Source organism: Cynara cardunculus, assembly GCF_001531365.2.
Source record: "Cynara cardunculus var. scolymus isolate 2C chromosome LG 16, CcrdV1, whole genome shotgun sequence".
Taxonomy (NCBI): Eukaryota; Viridiplantae; Streptophyta; class Magnoliopsida; order Asterales; family Asteraceae; genus Cynara; species Cynara cardunculus.
In genome coordinates, this window is record NC_037543.1 from 18,878,691 (window position 1) to 18,894,492 (window position 15,802).

General features: G+C 32.4%; 1 non-coding gene across 1 annotated transcript; it reads right to left on the reverse strand.

The window, feature by feature from the left end:
• Positions 1-15,480: 15,480 nt before the first annotated feature.
• LOC112499779 lies at positions 15,481-15,587 on the reverse strand. Its single transcript, XR_003067299.1, has one exon. It is a non-coding gene; the product is annotated as a small nucleolar RNA R71 (small nucleolar RNA).
• Positions 15,588-15,802: the final 215 nt, after the last annotated feature.

A 15,802-nucleotide genomic window follows, 5' to 3' on the forward strand; every position in this document is an offset into this window, starting at 1 on the left:
GGTTCTCTTGTCCCATAGATGTGAGAACAGTAACACATATGGTCAAATTTTCATTTAATAAACTGTTGAGTATGTCATCCTTATCCCAATATACACCTCTCCTAATTATGTCACCCTTATTTCAAAATATACACATCTTCTAATTGTGTCACCTTTATTCCAAAATATACACATCTCCTAATTATGTCACATTTATTCCAATTAGTTGTTAATAACATAATCAAACCCAAAATAATAAATAGCATATAATCGTTCAAAAATACCCCACACACATCTTATTAAGAGTATATCATATTGTTAGGACTGAAAGTCAGTGTAATATTGTATTCGTCTTGAAAGTTACTATTGTCTATAATTGTAGAAAAGTCATCATGTTTGACTTTTCTTAGATAGTTTGACTTTGACCATTTGTGTATTGTTTGACCCTATAAATAGGGTGAAGTCTTGTAATCTTGAGTATGAGCCTTATTGTAAATTCATTTTTACGTATTGAGAGTTTGACCAGATTTTAGATATTGACTTTCTCTCTCTCCTTCTCTAAGTGTTCTTATTAGATAATACACTCTGCCATTGATGATCTTGAAGGTTTACATGAAGATTGATTAATCTGGACACACACATATAAAGCTTGTAAAGTAAAAAAAAACACCTTGTAAACACAAGTAGATGAAGACTTTAAACAATAACAATTAATCAGATAAAATCACGTAATCTTCTTATTCTTTTCTTTTGTTTCTTCGAACCCAGGAAACCATTTACTCTCACCAACTTTTTCTTCTATTCTTATCCCAAGAATAAAAAGGAAATTTTTAAAACAAAACATATATATATATATATATATATATATATATGATGAGGAGGAGGAGAGTGAGAGAGATTTTAAACCCAAGTTTCAAAACACACCCCTCAACTTTCTTCAATTAACAAAAGCAACTCTTAAGCTTCAAAACCAATATTAGTAACAACCCCAAACTTGTTAAACCAATAACTCGATTATCACAGTGTGTGTGTGTGTGTATATATATATATATACATGTATATGTGTGTGTGTATATATATATATATGGGGGGGGGAAATCAAATGAGAACCACAAAAATGTTACAAACCCATGAGAACTGATTTTAAGATGATTTTTTACATGAACTTTTTCAGTAAATGCTATGATTTAAGATATCGCTTCACATATATTTGTGTTATAATGTGATAGTTTCACATGTCTTTGTTTCACCACATGAATATTTTTTTATGTAATTTTTCATTTCACCAAATGAAATAAAATAAAAGTTTCACATGTAATTTTTTCATAAGGTGAACACACACATATGTGAAACAATATCTTAAATCATAGTTTTTTATGAAAAAAATCATATAAAAAAATTATGTCAATTCTCACGAGTTTATAACATTTTTGTGGTTCTCATTTGATTATCGCCATATACATACATATATATATATATACACACACACACAATATAATCAAAGTTATATGCAAATAAACAATATCTTAAATCATAGTTTTTGATGAAAAAAATATTTTTATGTCGGCTCTCACGAGTTTATAACATTTTTGTTGTTCTCGTTTGATTATCACCATATACACACACAAAATATAATCAAAGTTATATGCAAACAAATTATATCAGAAAAACGATCATTTTAATCTCTTTAATTTGATACTAATGTTCTACTTTTTCATATGTTTTTCCGTATTTATATCATTCTCACCCTTTTAACCATTTTAATTTGAACCCTCCATATCAGGGTGCACAAAAACCCAAATAACTCGACCAATCCGACCAACCCAACCCGATGCCATCCAATACCCAATCGAGATGTAAAATTTTCAAACTATAGATATCGTGTTGGAATTGGGTGATGGTCATTTGAACCTAACTCAAACCAATGAACCTAATACTTGTTTTCCTTGGATTTAATGTTCTTATTAAGTCCCTTATTAATATGTACGTTCTTGGTCTTTAAATAACTCCTAAATTGGTTTTCAATATATTGACGGGATCATTTGTCACATCAACCTACCGAGTACAATGATTGTAGTTTGTAGGGGCAATATCTAAACATACCAAGTACGGAGGACCCCTCAAGATATATGTATTGTGTAACAATCAAAATTTTGTTGTTACTGCTAAAATAAATTTCAAAAAACGGAGAAATCGCATGAACATTGATCAATGCAACATTTCGTGATTTTCTATGCGGGCGACTTTGCATGCGACTTTTTAGGAGTGCTAGTGACTTTCTGCTCAACTTTAGCCACACGAAAAGTCGCATCAAGGCATGTTAGCTCTAAAAGCTCCGATTTGGGATACTTTTTCCTTCTTCATTTCTTCACATCAATCTTCTCCCACACCATTCTCTCTCTAGTTGGGGGATTATGAAGCTTAAGATTCGATTTTTGGAGCTCTTCAAGTGTGGTGTGAGTATTGTTAAGCTCCACCTAAGGATTTCAACTTGGATCCTTCAAGTCTGAAGAGGTAAGCACTTTTGAGTATTTTGAGTTTTATGTTTGGGGCTTTTGGTGGATTTAAACTATGTGTTAATTCGCGTCTTTTGTTTTGATTTCTTGACCTTGAGATGATTCTTGGGGAGCTTAGCTTGTGGATCCCCAACCTCCATTTTTGGAAACTAAAGATTTGGGTTTGAAATCTAGGTTTAACCTAACTTAACAATGAGAGTTTCAAGTTGATTTGTGAAAACTTTGTACAAAGTCAAACATGTGTATTTTGGAGTCTTAAAGTGTTTTTCTTAAGATTTATCAAATGTGTTGGTTACTTGATGAAATTGCATCTTTTTCACTTTTGCTTTTATAAAATCTTGAGAAGTATATATATACAGGGGGTTTAGACATTTTGATAAATAAATCATAAAAGTGTAAGGAATCTGATGATTCGTTCTTATTATGAGATTATTTGGTGCTAATGCACTTTTGGTATTTGATCTTATAAATTAGTTGAAAATACATATGATTGAATTTTCTTGAATTTTGACCTACTGATTTTTCTAGCGGGAAACCCGTCGCTAAAGGGGTGATTTGTCACAAAATCGTCGATAACGTTGGTGGGTAAATGTTCGTGGAAAACTCAAACCAGTGACAGATTACCCAGGTATTTTCTGGCTAATCTGTTGGTATTTCCGTGAAAAGACCGAATTCCACTAGAGCCATTAGTATTTTCAGTATGATCCGTCCGTAATCACCACTCGAAATTTCCCTAGATGATTTTTTTGTGGTAAAAGTCATTTGCATTGTAGTGTTGGTGTTTTGAGTCATGAGACTTGATAAACTATTTGAATGCATATTTGGGGATTTTGATGACTCATTTTGGTTAGTCAAACAAGTTGAAGAGCTTACTAGCTTGGCTTTGAGCAAAGGTTTATTTTGAAAGTTTGCCTAACTTTTGAGTTAATAATGATGGTATATGAACCATTTGGTGTATAATGGGTTGTTCGGTTCGTTTTATATTAAGACTTGTATGGATAAAGATGTTTGTATTGATAAAATTGTTTGTATGATAGCAGATAAGTTGTTGTTCGGTTGTCATGCTGAATAAACCGTCTGAATGTTAGAAATGACCATTTTACCGCAATCTATATTTTTGTAGGGTTTGATAAAAAATATTGAGTAAATGAATTTTGATTATAAAAGTTATAAAATTATTGATGTTAGACTTGAAGAAAAAAAATTCTTGAAACCTAGTAGAAGGCAATTGGTGCTGTTGAGGGTCTTGGTCTCTACACCAACAAAATTCTTGAAACCTAATGTTGTTGGTGGCCAAGGGGATGTTTCATGACTGAGAGGTGGTTGTGATGGTAAGAGGGTTGGTTTCTTCGAAGGTGGTTGAGATAGAACCGACACGGTGGAGGAACTGGAGAGGATGCATAGGGGAGGGAAAGGGATGCACAATGGAGAAACCAACACAGTTTTGATTTCACCATCATCGTCGTGGGAGAAAGCGATGCACAATGGAGGAACCGACACGGTTTTGATTTCACCATCACCGTCATGGGAAAGAGAGCAATGCACAGGGGAGAGAGAGTGAGGTTGAAGATGAAGCAGTTCCACACAAGGGAAAGGAGGGAGAGAGAGCGAGGTTTAAGATGTCGTGGGAGGGAGAGAGAGAGAGCAATTTCCGATTTGATTTCACCATCTAGATAGGTATGGTTCAATTTTGGCGGAAAAGAGGTAAAGGGTAAAAGGGGAATAAATGGCTTAATAAAGGGTTGAGTACAAAGGACATCATTTTTCTAGCTGAGCGATTCAGCCCATGCCTAGCCGAATATGCCCATACCAAACAGCTGGATATGGCTGTGTGAATAAGCTATATCCTTTATATAGCCTATTAAGCTCCTACGTATACATTGGGTATTTGTATTTTATTGGTTTATATTGACTTTTAATGGATAGCTAAATGATTTGTTGAGTTATATTGGTTTGATTTGGACTCAAATGATTTTTGGGGACATTTATTCGGTTTAAATTGCTCAATGTTGAGCTTTGGACGTGGTTTGCGTTTATTTAATTTATATTTGGAAATTACATGTTCTGAGTGTGGTAGTCATTCAATTGGAGTCATGTAATTTATAATGTGATGCAACAGATCTATAGGCAAGTGAGTTAGTCGTTTTGATGAGGAATTTTGATGTTCTCGCTATAATTTCTAGTAAGTGGTCACCAAGTCAATGATTAGGAAAGCTTGTGGTGGTACTCGTATAAGTGGTATATGGAGCTAGGATCTTGTGGCGATACTTGTATAAGTCCTATATTATGATTATTGAATTTTGTGGGTGAGACTCATCTACAGGACGAGTATGAATCATGGTCACCCTAATGCTTGTGGTGGTACCTGTTGGAGTCATATACGGAACTGGGTTGGCAGTGGTATTGGTTGTTGTCGTATATGGAACGTGAGTATTGCGGTGGTACTCGGTAGAGTCGTATACGGAGCCCATTGACCTTCAGAAAAACTCGGTAATATTGATGTATGTCTTACTTTGTGTTTCTCCACATTTTATGGATACGAGTCTTCTCCCTCACCGAAAGGGATTATTTGTGGATGGTGTATTATACATGTTTTCGATATTGTTTTAGATATATAGTGTATCCAAAATTTATGCTTTTGGTATATTTGAACTTATCCATGTTTTGGTGTTTTGGAAAATATAATTGTATCCATGTTTTCAATATTTGAATATTAAACTTTATGTGCATTTTGTGAGTATTAGGTTTTGGTTTCATGTTAAATGGGTGTGTTGATTAACGAGTTCTCATCACGAAAATGGTGAGTTTTGGGAAAGATATTACTTCTTATATTTAATACATTTCATTTTTAAAATTGTGATTTGAATAACACTCTTTCAGTTTTACCGTTTAATATTAATGATGAAAATTCTTTGAACTCGATAGACATTCAGTCTAACTCTTTTTATTTGTCAGCATGTGCATTTGGCGCTCGTTGGGGAATGGTACTAGAGACATTGTGATGAGTTGAGTGCTAGCTAGATGCACAAGAAGAAATTAGCTACTTGGAGACGTCTTCCCTACTTTAGAGATAGCGACAGTTACTGGGTTTTAGCAACACTTGTTCTTAATCTACTGCTTATATAAGGTTTAGTTTGGAAGTTTCATGACTTTTAATTTAGTCTTACCTTGTAAGTAACTTATTGATCCTCTTTGGGATTTAATTTGGATTACACTCAGTGTTAAATAAAAAGATTAAATCAGTCACTCTTTTCCAGAGTTCGGGGTGTTACATAATGGTTCGATACATCATTGTGGTGCATTGTCTGTTGCTACAAGTATCCGGTACATGATCCCACAAACCAACCCGCAATGGCAATTTAGGAAAATTCAAACTAAGCAGTTTGATAGCAAGTGACCAAACCGCTCAAACTAGACTATAAAAAGGCGGTCTAATCTAACTAGTTTAAGCAGTTTGAACTAAAAAATGCAATCTTTATCTTCAAAATGAAATTTCTACCAGTACAAGATTATTAAAAAATTATATCGAGTTCTAAAATAACATCTATCTCCAAAATAAAATAAAAAATATTGAGCAAGTTAAATAAAGTCACCAAAATAATTTGAATTTTGGACAAGCATTAAGCAAATCGATGGACGATCTGGAATTTTAGATTTTGATTTTTGACAAATTTCAAAATTTTGTCGATTTAGAAAACACAGACAACATATTTTGGACAGTTTTTGTATTGGGCCATAAAAAGTGGAACCTACTGCATGAAACTAAATATAATTATTAAATGCATTTTGGCGGCAAGTTCGGTTCAAACCGTAGATCGGACTGAACTGAGCAGTTTGGCTATTTTCGAACCGCCAAACCGCTCAAACCGTCAAAAATGGTCTAGTTTTACTTGGTTTAAATGTTTTAAGTAGACCAACCGTTTCTTTGAACAACCCTACTTTATACATATATATATAGGGGGTCATTCAAAGAAGAAGTCAGTAATTTGTGATAACCATGAGATAGAGCCACAAATCAAAGGATAAATTAAGAAATTAATAATTTTGGTAATTTTGATTCAAAATTTTAATTACAGGACATTTTAGATATTTTAATTTTCTTACGTCTACTCTCATCTCTTTAACGAACACTATGAAACACAAGATACACATTGTAATACCTAAAAAATTGACTCTGTTAGGGAAAAAAATAAACATACAAACGATAAATACAAGATGAACAATGTAATACCTTTTATAAAGCAACGAAAATACATACTCTGATATGTTTTGAAAAATACACATTATGTTTACATTAGGTAATTAAAGTTATATTAGGTCATCAAAATTAATTACATATTTCCTTCCAAAAAAAAGTAAGTAGATATTTTAATAAGTAGTAATAAACAAATCTTCAGCTTATTCAATAAATATCTTTAATTATATCAACTGATTGGTTCACATTAGATCTCACAGATATTACAATTTATCGAGTTCTCATTTGATTAGACTCATACATGTGTATGTATGTGTGTTTGTGTGTGAGCTTAATAATTTAAGAACTACACGATTTATGAGATCCGTGAGATTTATCCTAAATCACTAATTTTGGATAATAAATGCATATTTTAAGAAAATTTCAAAATTTCTCTCTCTCTCTCTCTCTCTCTCTATATATATATATATATATATATATAGGGTTTATTTCAAATACAACCTATCGCATTTGTACAACCAATGCAACTTAATAAATTGAAATATTTATGGAAATGATTAGAGTTCATTTATTATGATTTAAATATTTATGGTAGATGAATACGATTCATTAATTATGATTAATACTTTATATTAGGAAATAATCAAAATCTCTATAAAATCACATATCAATCAAATGAAATGGACGGTTAAGATTGGGTTGTATTGGTTGCACAAATGACCAGGGTTGTATAATAACCAACCTCTATATATATATATATATATATCTTATCCTTTCCTCTCTCCGGTAATATACATCACACGCATTTTAACTTAATTTGTGATAACCGTGACCACTAATCAAAAGTTAAATTAAGAAATTAATAATTATGATAATTTTAACTTTAAATATTAATCAAGGGCTTTTTTGATATTTTAACAATCTCGTCTCTCCTCTCTCTAGCGAACTTCCTTATGAAAACACAATATACACATTGTGATACCTAAAAAAATATACAAACGATATTCATTATGATACTCATATATACATACAAGATGCACACTCTTATATCTTTGTAAAGCAACTAAAATAACAAAAATACACATTGTGATATTCTTTTTAAAGTAACGAAAATAACGAAAATGCATATTGTGATGCACTTTATAAAACAACAAAAATACATTGTGAACATTACCACTGTGATACACTTTGATTCGCAAACATCTTTAAAAGACAATAAATATTAGGTAATTAAAATTAATCATATATTTCCAAAAAAAAGTTAATTAAATCTTTTGATGAGTTACTATAAATAAAATTACTAAATTACCCTTTTTAACTTTTTTAAGACATATCCTTAAATATCTCAAATGAGTGGTTCACATAGGATCTCATGGTTATCACAAACTACATAGTTCTCATTTGATTAGGTCCATATATATATATATAGACTTGGGATCATGTGAGACCAGCATGTTTTCGTGAGACCCGTGAGACCAACATTTTACACTTGAAACTTCACAGCAAAATGCTGTGAAGATGACTTTTTAAAACCTTCACAGTGTTTTTGCTGTGAAGGTTCGACTTTTTTTAAATCTTCACAGTGTTTTTGCTGTGAAGGTTACGCGTAAAAATGTGGTCTCACGAAAACAGGCTGGTCTCACGTGAACCCAACCCTATATATATATATATATATATATATATATATATGTATGTATGTATGTATGTATGTATGTGTATGTGTATATGTATATGTATATGTATATGTATATGTATATGTATATGTATATGTACATGTACATGTACATGTGTATGTGTATGTGTATGTGTATGTGTATGTGTATGTCTATATACATAAATCTTATCCTTTCCTCTCTCTTGTAATATACATCACACACATGCAAAATTGAATATGTATATAAGGTAATTTATTGTGAAATAATACTTTAACATAAAGAACTATACTAGAGTGGTTAGATTGTGTTCCGAAGTTGTAGATTCCGTTCTAGTTTTGTTGTTTTAATTGGTGTTTTAGAAGTTATACCAGATCTCCGATATTTAGAGTGTATTCACATTGTATTCACAAATTGTAATAATAATTTTTTTCTAAAAAGGTATTTGTGTGTATATTTAATTATGTGTATGTGTACGTGTATGTTACGAAAAGAGAAAAAAGAAGAGACGAAAATAACAGAGCAGAAAAAGAGAGAGATAGAGGGAGTGTTCAAATTAAATTATATATTATACACACTATTACATTTATTACTTTATATGCAACTATCTGTAATCTTGAACTTCAATATAAATACATATTTGAGATCTACTCGAAAACATCTATTCATACGCATGCTATTGCCATGCCTTCTGTCGCCTTCACATATATCCGTAGTCGTATTTTTTTTATTTTTTGACATTTATACTATCTTATTTTTCAACATATCTAAATATGAAGTTTCGACAATTCTATAATCAACAAATGACTCATTATTATTGTCGTAATCAAATAAAGTCTATAATAAAACTTCGTCAATTTTTTCGAATCTAAAACCATTATTACAATGTGAATACACTAAAACAATAAAGTTTCAAATAATGAACATACTGAAATCACATTAGGAACTCACTAAAACAATAAGATATATATTGTTAGTTGTATCTATATATTGTGATACTATCATATTGTGAACCCGCCGTTATCACAATGTGCACACCAACTAAGTATATATACAGTGTGAATGTTATTATCACATCGTATACACACCATACTTTGTTATAGAGAGAATTACAATTTTCTTACTCTAATAATTTAGTTACTGAAACTAAAAAGTTTCTATATTAACCCTTAATTATCATGGACGAAAATGAATTTTACGGGTTTTATAAATTAAAAGTGTAAGTTGTATGTTATACCCATGACACATGTCACCCAGATACACTGCCAACGAGCTATGTAAACCTAATGGGTCGCACACAAAGAACACGTATGCTTTCACTAAAGGAAAAGAATCTAACATGTGTACCGTTTTGTGATAATTACAGGGTTTAATCTATAAATATGTATATAATTATCTTAAATGTTTTTAAATAATTATATAAGATATTATTAGATAAATAAATAATCATTTTAGATAATGATTAAGCTTTATTAAGAGTTATGGTCAATCTCGAAGACTAACCATATAAATAAGGCTTAGGGGCTAAACCAAAGTAGAGGATTGAGTTCTGATAACTAGTTGTAGCCTCAAAACCCTTACGATACAATTATATAATTAGGATTCTTTGGGCTAGCACCCGGTGGGAGTTCCAAACATGTTCGTGTGTGGACAACCGATAGAGAAAACCTGATTTGGTTTCTTAGTGCTACATCAAAGTTTCAATTTCAACCACAAGGTAAATATTTTAAACACCCTATGGTTTGTGTAGATTCGTTTTAATTGTCAATGGATCCGGCTTTGGGTTTTATTTAGAAAAAAAAATTCTAAACATTTTTGTAATCGGATTCTGTTTTCCGCTGCGTTTTATCCGGTTATTTTCGCAAACTAAAACCCAACAGTGGTATCAAAGCCACTTTGACAATTATTCTGATTAATCGAAAGTAGTTAAAACGGAATGTCATTAAACGGGATTTATTTTTGAAAGAATTTCGAAGAAAATCAGTTAGGCCGATTCTAATAAAACCATATATACGGGCCGAGACGTCTTTTCGCTATAATTCTTTGGGCATGTTTTTAAGTCATTTTAAATTTAAATGATTAAGCTTATTATTAATTAAGATCTTGTTTTTTTTAATTTAAATGATTGGGCTGGTTTTAAGTTAAAATTTTGGACCGAAATTTCGTTTAAAGTTAGGGCTGGTTTAAAATTAAATTATAGACTAATTAAAACTAAATATGTTATTTGGATTTTAATAAAAATCTTGTTAGATTTGATATTTTAAAATCCCGATTAATTTTCATTGTTAATTATTTTTGTTTTTGGTCAATTATTTAATGTTTATTTAATTGTACCAACTTTTTTTTGTTTTATATTATGTTTAATATTTGTATTGTGTAATATATGGATTGCCCTGCCGAGACTCGTGGTTGATTTATTTATTTATTTTTGATGAAAAATTAAAATGTATTAATTGCATGGGTTGTAATTTTTATTTTTAATTTTCTAGATATGACAAATGTAAATAGAATAGAATTCTGTTGTATTTATTTAAATCAACGAAGACGACATTCCAAAGAAGACGGAGCCCTGGAGTTCACCAAGATGGTGAGGCCAGTGGGAGCTTGAAGACGTCCTTAGTTTGACTGTGGTTGTTGTATTGGCTCACAACACCACGTTAGGGGCAAATCCATATATTCTCTTGTGGTTGTTTATTTTGTGTTTGTTTTTTTTATTTGTTTATTGCTTTTTATTATTGCTATGATAATTGCAAAACATTTTAAAAATAAAATGCAAAACAATTTCAAATCGGTAATTAAAATATGATATTTTAAAATGATAATGTTTATCAAAAATCAAACCGATTTTTACGAGTAAACTTTTAAAACAAAAGGATTTTAATTTTAGAGATAAAATCAAACATTTTAAAAGTAATTAAAAATTGTTTTTCTAAAACGTAAACTAAACGCCACACATTTAAGGTACTTCCCAAGTATTACAGATTCCAGTATGATTAGTGTCTGGTCTGTCATATCAAATGATAGTAGTGTGAGACAAGGTGCCAAGACTACGAGATTCAAGTGAAAGTTGCACTTGGCCACTCATTTGAATAGTCGTGTTTTGGACGACTGATCCCATTAAACCTGAATTGAGAAATTAGGTGGGATCACGATACGTTAATATGGTCAGTTTACTTAAAAATATCATAGTATGTGAATTGACTTTCTATAAGTATTTTTAAGACGTTGAAGTAAGATTAAACGTGTCTATTTGATATATGACATATTAAATAGAATCTCACAATCACCTACGAGTTATGTTTGAATCTTAAATTAAAAATAATGAAATTATTGTTTTTTGGTATAGTTTATTTAAATAAAATATTGATTATATTTTTAGATAATTTAATTTAAAAATGAGTTCATTAATAATTTAATTACACAAAATTTTCAAAATTGTCCCCTCAACTTCTTTAGGTATCTTAAATTAGTCACAATTTTTTCTACATATCTTTTTTTAAGATTTTGGTCATTGAAAAATTCTATCTAATAGTTGAGATCTCTTCTCACATTCTTAAAATTTGTTCATTTGAACCCTCCCCTATATACAAGTAGTGATGACCAAAAACCGGTCCCGGGCCGGGCCGGGTTGGTCTCAACTGATCCCAAAATTTCTCATAACCGGCCATAACTGGTCCCGGCATAACCGGTCCCGGTCCCGCTCGAAAAAGTTGAGTCCAGTCAAGCTTTATTGTAACCGGTTATGGGCCGCCGGTCCCGGTCATTAAAAACTATTTTTTTATTTTTTTTAATAATATATATTTTTAATACATTATAAAATTTGTAATTGGGTCACTCAAATACACTTTAAAAATGCGTTTTATTATAATTAAATTACATTGTCTTACAAAATATAGCGAGAAACCGATAATTGTGAACGTTTATTTGCGTTTTTTGCTAATCGAGAACTTGGTATGTAAATCCCTCAACCAAGACACTTATAGATAGTGTTTGGACCGCAAAAAATACCAAAAAGGGGCCAAAAATCGGCTACATTTAAAAAAATAGTTACATTTTTTTAAAATCGGGTCAGGCCAGGCCGGTCCATAACCGGTCCCGATCCCGCAAAACACCCAAAATCCAAAACCGGTCCCAGATTTCGGTCCCAGACCGGACCGGTCTTTAGTTTGGCCATCACTACATACAAGTACACATAAATAGGCACATACTACACAGTTAGTGATGGCCAAACCGGCCCGGCTCGAGACCGCCGGTTATATCCGGTTATAGTTTTGTTTGGATTTGTGGGACCGGTTATGGTTTTTGTTGGATTTGTGGGACCGGTTATGGACCAGCCCGGCCTGGCCCAAAATATTCAAAAAAAATGACTTTTTTTTTAAATATAGCCGTTAACTAGTCGTTTTTGACCCTTTTTTTTTGTATTTTTTGGCCTCTAAACACTATAAATATGTAACAAGGTTGAGAGGTTTACATATCAATTTCTCAATTCGCAAAAAACGCAAAAAATATTCACAATTCTCGTAATAAAACGTATTTTTAAAATGTATTTTGAGAGAACGGTACGACAAATTTAATAATGTATTAAAAATATATATATTATTACAAAATATTTTTTAAGGGTGGGACCGGGACCGGCTGCCCATAACCGTTTATAAACTAGCCCCTGACCGGTCTCCATCTATTCAAACGGGACCGGGACCGGGACCGGTTATAACCGCTTATGAGAAATCTTGGGACCGACCGGCCCGGACCGGGACCCATTTTTGGCCATCACTACTACACACACATAAATATTTATATAAGTACGATAATACCAGCACTAAATCTAGTGAAACTCCACAATCGAAGTGTGTTATGGCAATGTTTTCTGATTGTTCATGTCGCACCTCCTTTGGATTAGATCATACCATCGATTGTAAATGTAACGTTTTAGTAATAGTAGTAGTACTAGGATTGGTGATTCTCGGCCTGTACAGTTCTTATAATGATAAGTGTTAATTTATTAACCTTATTACATCATTTTCTTAATCATTTTCCTTTGTTTTATTTCCCATTAGTGTCTTAATTGAGTCTTTTTATGTATTTTTCATATATTAGTAGTAATATAGTATATCTAATGTTAATCCCCTGTTTATGCAGGTTTTTTATGATTTTTGAGCCCGATCCTTCAGCAGTCCTGTAGAACCAGGAGTGGCAAGGTCGTATAGCACCTGTCCGAGAGCTGCAATCCTGTATGGGCCGAGAAGTAATGGGCTGCTCCTTAGTGATTGTTGGGTCAACGACCTTGGGCCTGGTCAAAGCCCATTTTTGAAGAGACTTTTGTCTTATTAGTTGGCTCCCACTAAGCAAACTCCTTTAGTTATTAATAATTTATATTTCAGTTCTTTATATTTCAGTCATTTACATTTCAATCTTTACATTTCAGTCTTTATATTCCAGTCCTTTACATTTTAGTCTTTTATATTTCAGTCTTTATATTCCAGTCATTACTTTACTGCAATTTACATTTCTGTCATTTAATTTCTAACAATTTACTTTCAGTCATTTATATTCCTGTCATTTAATTTCCAGTACTTTAAATTTCAGTATTTCCATTTCCTGTAATTTACTTTCTATAATTTATTTTCTGCAATTTACTTTCTGCAATTTACTTTTCCTTATCGTTATTTATTTTTCAGTCCTTACATCTTTCGAGAGAAGAAACCGAGCGATGATGGGCTAACGCCTTAGCCTGGGGTGTAACGGGAAATTAAGACCAAAGCCGATGTGAAAGTACAAAGGNRYCTTATTAGCATTATAGTCTACTATTTATTTCAGGTGCTTAATATTTCATTTGATGATTACATTAAAATTAATTGACAACTAATTTTGTGTATAAAAATGTATTGACTTTCAAAACCTGAGGTAATAGGAGARGRCTATAAATAGCTTTAGTGTCTGACAAACGTTATACTCCTACGGTGTAGGATGGTAACACTGTGTTGTGCTAGAATTCACGACGTCTAACATAAACGATATCGTATCGATAGCACGTTGACCGGTGTGTGCTCTTGGGAGGCCGTCTGACCCGATWGTTGATACTGTCATAGTTATATAAAATCATTTATTGATTTTAGATAATTGTGACAGGAATGTTATGTCACCTTTTTGTTGAATCATTTGTTTAATGTCTTAATCAACTGTTGCACCATGTGCTTCTTTTTAAGATTGATATTTTTCTAGTGTTAATCAAATCACCCAATTTTAGATAAATCAAATCCCTCGTTTCGCCATCTGAAATTAATTTTTATAAACGGGACTTTTGAAATAACTTTACAAGCTATCTCTGTGGGAACGACATCTGGTATTTTACCATTATTACTTGTTACGAGACTACAGTAGTTCGAGGTGTATACTTGCGCCGAGTTCTATTTTTGTGTTGAAATCTAAGGTTGAATAAACCAACGAGCAAGTTTTTGACGCCGTTGCCGGGGATAGCACGCTGAAGTTTTTTCTTTTTAAAGTAAAGTTTATAAAAGTTAGTTTTTCTGTCATTTTTTTTAACGCACCGTGCATGCCAAGGCTGTCGCACGGTGATTTTTTTCCACTTGATCCGGATATTGAACAAACTTTCAGACAACGAAGAAGAGTGCAAAGAGCTCTTCGAGCTTTAAACTCCGAAACGATGGCTGAAAATGTGATTATTGACGGAGAAGGTATAATTAAAAATGAACCACATATTCCACATGAGGATGAGGCTCAAAACATCTTTCGTCTTGCAAATGCTAAAAATGGTGGCATTATGGCGTATGTTATTCCTAATTTAACTCAACTGCACACAGGGATACGTAAGTCTACCATTGGTGCCACCCATTTTTCACTTAAACCGCTGATGTTTCAAATGTTTCAAACAAACGGTCAGTACGCTGGTTTATCTTCTGAAGATCCTCATTCTCATCTGCGTTCTTTTATGCAAATCACAGACTCTTTTCTCATCCCTGATGTTTCAGACGATGCTCTGAGACTAAAACTTTTTCCATTTTCACTAAGGGATCGAGCAAGAGCATGGTACAATTCTTTGCAACCAGACTCTGTGACTACATGGAATGAAATGGCAGAAAAGTTTTTGAAAATGTATTTTCCACCCACGAGGAATGCCAAATCCATAAATGAAATATGTACTTTTAGACAACTGGATGATGAAGCAGTTCCTGATGCATGGGAAAGGTATAAAGAGCTGCTGAGAAAATGCCCTCACCATGGCATTCCGTACTGTATACAGCTAGAGACATTTTACAACGGTTTAAATATCGGTGCTAGACAAATGCTCAATGCTACTGCAGGCGGAGCTTTCACAGCTTGTACCTATAATGAAGGTTTTGACATACTTGAAAAGATTTCTAATAATAACGGACAATGGTCTGACCCACATGCAATGCCACTAAAGAAAACAACTGGAATAAATGAGGTAGATGTTGTCT